Below are 4,632 nucleotides of genomic sequence, written 5' to 3'. Positions count from 1 at the left end.
CTCTTCTCTGGACACGCTCCAGCACCTCGACGTCCTTCTTGTAGTGAGGGGCCCAAAACTGAACACAGTATTTGAGCCTGTGCGGCCTCACCAGTGCCGAGTACAGGGGCACGATCACTTCCCTACTCCTGCTGGCCACACTATTTCTGATACAGGCCAGGATGCCATTGGCCTTCTTGGCCGCCTGGGCACACTGCCGGCTCATGGTCAGCCGGCTGTCGACCAGCACCCCCAGGTCCTTTTCCGCCAGGCAGCTTTCCAGCCACTCTTCCCCAAGCCTGTAGCGCTGCATGGGGTTGTTGTGGCCGAAGTGCAGGACCCGGCACTTGGCCTTGTTGAACCTCATACAGTTGGCCTCGACCCATCAATCCAGCCTGTCCAGATCCCTCTGCAGTGCCTTCCTACCCTTGAGCAGATCAACACTCCCGCCCAAGTTGGTGTCATCTGCAAAGTATTTGTATTAGTTGTGAATCTAAATAGTAGCCCTATATTTTAATTCAGGTTACTGGTATTACTTAATTAAATTGTCTCAGAGATTGCAGAAATTGATTGAGAGGACATGGTTTGATTAGGACACTGTAAGAGATTGGCAGCATAATACTTTGTTGCAAAAGCCTTAACATTGCTAATTTTTTTCTAGCTTGGCTCAGGTTACGCCTGTGAATCCCAATTTCTCTTCCCAAACTTGTTTCAGAAGTTCTTGGTTGACAGCTGTTTGCAAGGCACAGGATGGAATGCTGTATCTGTAGCGATGGAATGGGCAGGATCCTGGTGTTGAAGCATAACTGGAAAATAGTATTTCACTGTGTATGAAGACATTTGCGGCAAGGTTACTTGCAGAGAAAAATGTTCTGGAGAAATGCAACTTAGGCTTACAGAGTCCTCCTCATTTCCTTTTCCTTAACCAAATAACCCTTCTTCAAATCAATTTCCTTATGAAATCATATTGCAACAACAGATGTGGGCCATATTTCTGTGCACAGTTTATGGGCAATCCAATTCAGACAAAACAAACATGTTCAGCTTCCTCTCAGTGCTCCTGCAGTACAGTGATTTGCAGGCTCTAGCTTTCCTTAGAGCCCTCTCAGTAGTGATTGCCAAAGTACTGTCAGTTTAAGAATGCGCAGAGATTTATAAGCTAGTTCTGAAGCCCCCTGGGACTCAGCTAATTGTACTCATTCCTTGCCTACACAGTAGAATGGATTTATAATCGTTGTAACCTGAGAAAACACTAATTTATTAGTGTTGAACATGGGTTGTTTCACATTAAGGTAAAGTAACTAAAACTAAAGCCAATGAGAGACTTTCCTCTAAAGGCCCAATGAGCTTAGAGCCCCTGGATAAATTTATGTATTCCAGACACCTTGAATTATCTTTAAATGCTGTAGATTCTCCTGTGATTTGTTCAGAAACCCATACCATTTCTGTAGAACTCCACTTATTTAATTTCTACTCTATTCCATAGGGGTTTTGACTGAAGGAGGGAGTATGATTTTTGCAATTTATTTATCTATGGGAATTTTCCATGAGTTTGCATATATGCATTACAAAACCTGTTTCCAAATTTGGGCCTGACTCCATTGATCAAGTAACTGTTAGCTGAAAACAGGTAGTTGTTTTCTTAGTACAGAACCTCTAAGCACATCCTTTTCCCCCACACAGAGGCAATTCACAGGATGTATACAAATGTTCTGTTCTATTCTTACAGATATTTTTGTTTTCTAAACCAAAGTAGAACAATATCTCCCCTTCTCTCCAGGCTTTCCTGTATTAAGAAACAAAAGGCACACAATCTCAGCTTGTAGCAGTTCTTTAGCCCACATCAGCAATTAGCTCAGGCAAGATGCAGTACTTGTATTTTTTTTCAATAACTCCTTTATGCACATTGTGATGTAGAACTTCCTTCATTTTACAGCCAGGTTGCAATTTACAGAGTTCAGGATCCTGATACCAAAGTTAAATGCAGGAGCACTTGCATCCATCATCAGTTGAGGGACATTTTAGAGTTACTCCAGTTTGTAAATGACCTTTGGGGTGTGTCCTGGTTTTGGCTGGGATAGAGTTAACCACAACAGGGTGGTAGAAATGCCTGTGCAGCCACTGCTGTGCTGTCAGCTCTGCTGCAGCACAAAAAAAACATTGCCTTAAAGATTTATCCCAAAAGACATTAACATTTCCAGGAAATAAATTGCTTGAATTTTGTATTCATTTTCTTCCCCATTTCCTTGCAGTTCCCTGTTGAAAGCAGCCAGGTGAATGGAACTTTTGAAGGAGACGAGTTTGACCCTGAATTCAATTTCTGCCCAGATGAAATAACACTGAATTTCAGTTTAAAGAAAATAAAATCTAGATATAATTTTTAAAGTTTAAGTGTTTGAGGTATTTGTAATGCATTTCCACAGTCTAAGTGTTCCAGGTTCTTCTCAGAAAGCACATGACAAATTTTAAGAGTCTGGTCTCACCCAAGCAAGTTCCCTAGAACAGGTCCTCTGTTTGTTGAAACAAGTAGTTTTGCCTGTTATGGAAAAAAACAGTACTGTCCCTAAATCGTCAGACCCACAAGATGACCATTGCATAGAAAGTATACTGAAAAGTTTACCACATAATGTGATGACAAGGGAAATAATGGAATCTGCCTACCAGGACAAAGCATCTACTGAGGAGTGGTGAATGCATGTCTTCCTTCTTTGTTTTTTCCCTCTTCCTCTCCTTTTGATAGTTTAATGACAGAAAAACATCACTTCAGTGGAATTTCATGAACAGTCTAGAGAAATTGAACCCTCGTATCAGGCCAGTTTAACTAAATATCGGTGGTGTGTCTTCTTTTCCTCATCTCTTCTCAGAGAGACTAGTAGGAAAGGCAGATACATAGGATGTAGGAAGGCCAGCTCCAAGTTTCTTAGATGAGCCTTATTTTTAGCTGGGCCTGTTATAATCTTTCCCACCGAAGCAATGCTATCTGGTTTCCTTACAACATACAATGCATGGTGCACTTAAGTGTAATGAAATGCAAAATACTTCAATATTTTATTGAGACTCAGAGTGTTTGCAAAAGTTCCTGGTCAGGACAGAGAGTTGTGAGTTGACAATTTATATAGAATGAAGCAATGTGGAAGTATTTTACAGTAAGACAAACTTTGCCAACAGTAAGGTTAAGATTGACTTATTGCCTTAGTACTCCACTAGGCTAGGGCTGGATGTAGTAACCATTGACTTTTACCACCATGTCCACTGAGTCTGCCATTTTAATCCTTTGTTTTCTTTTTTTTGCTAATTCACAGTGACCAGGAAGTTTTTTTCAATTTCACTAACAGAAGGATAGGAAAAAAGTTACATTGGATTAATGTTAGCTAATCAATCCTAAACAAAATCTTTTTCTTTTTTTTTTGCCAGTGATCTGAAAAAATCCCTTATTTATATAGTTATACTTTACCCACCTAAGAGGTGGTTATTAGGGATATATGACACTATCAGCATGCCTTGCTGTTAGTGATTCCTTGAACAAATATTTAGGAAATCTGATTACTATAAATTTTCACTGGAAAACTTGTATGAATGAGGAGTTCAGAATTTCAGAAGTTTGAGTTGCCCATGAATTACCATAAGCCTATGGCCCAAAGTTATTAATTTGTGATACATCTGCTCATTCTTATTTGAGCCCATAAGCCTATGGCCCAAAGTGTTATTATTTAAATACATCTGCTCATTCTTATTTGAGCAAAAAAAGAGTTAATTCATTGCCTTAATGTGTGATTTTCACAATTGTTTTTCTTATGGCTGTATTTAATTTGGAAATCTGGATCTTATTTTGCATTTAATCACTGACTGCATTGTTACACTTACAGGGAAGATAGGGAACTAAAACATTTGTAGTGGGAACAATTATGCTGTAGTAGAATTATTGAATTATGCAGCTGTTTTAGCTAAAATGAAAATAATGATGGCTATTTTAATATGGATTGTTCTCTTAATTGCTTTTTGAAACAACATGGAACAAACTGGCTTTTAAAGGCCAAAAGCTTCTTCCTCATGGCACTGTGGAAAAAGGAAAAAAAAAACCCTTCAGCGTAGTCTTTCACTGGAATAATTATTTGGCTTTGTGGGTAAAGTTTGTTGTTTTGTTTTTTTTTTTAAATCTACATTGTACCTTGATATGGGAAGGAATAAAGGGAAGAGAGGGTATAAGAATAATGTAACACTTAGTTTATAAATTCCTTTTTTTTTTCCATTCTGTCTCTTCTCTCTTTCTCTCATGCTATGGAAATTACATTTTGGCTACACTTCATATCCCGACTTAACCTTACCTAAGTGTAACTTACGTGGGTGGGGGAGAAGGGTGGGATACAAGGGTGGATATCTAGGATGAACGAGAAGGAGGCAAACCTAGGAAACGGTTCATCCTGTCCCAAATGGGTGTCTATTTTCTGACGGTGTGGATGCCTTCTCTGAGTACCTGTCTTTCACCACTTTCTATACCCTAGCCAACTAGACTCTTCTGGTTGTTGTTGGCCACAACAACCCCATGCAACTCTACAGGCTTGGGGAAGAGTGGCTGGAAAGCTGCCTGGCGGAAAAGGACTTGGGGGTGCTGGTTGACAGCCGGCTGAACATGAGCCGGCAGTGTGCCCAGGC

Source organism: Aptenodytes forsteri, unplaced genomic scaffold, assembly GCF_000699145.1.
Source record: "Aptenodytes forsteri isolate BGI_AS27 unplaced genomic scaffold, ASM69914v1 Scaffold256, whole genome shotgun sequence".
NCBI lineage: Eukaryota > Metazoa > Chordata > Aves > Sphenisciformes > Spheniscidae > Aptenodytes > Aptenodytes forsteri.
Note: the sequence above shows the minus strand (reverse complement) of the source record.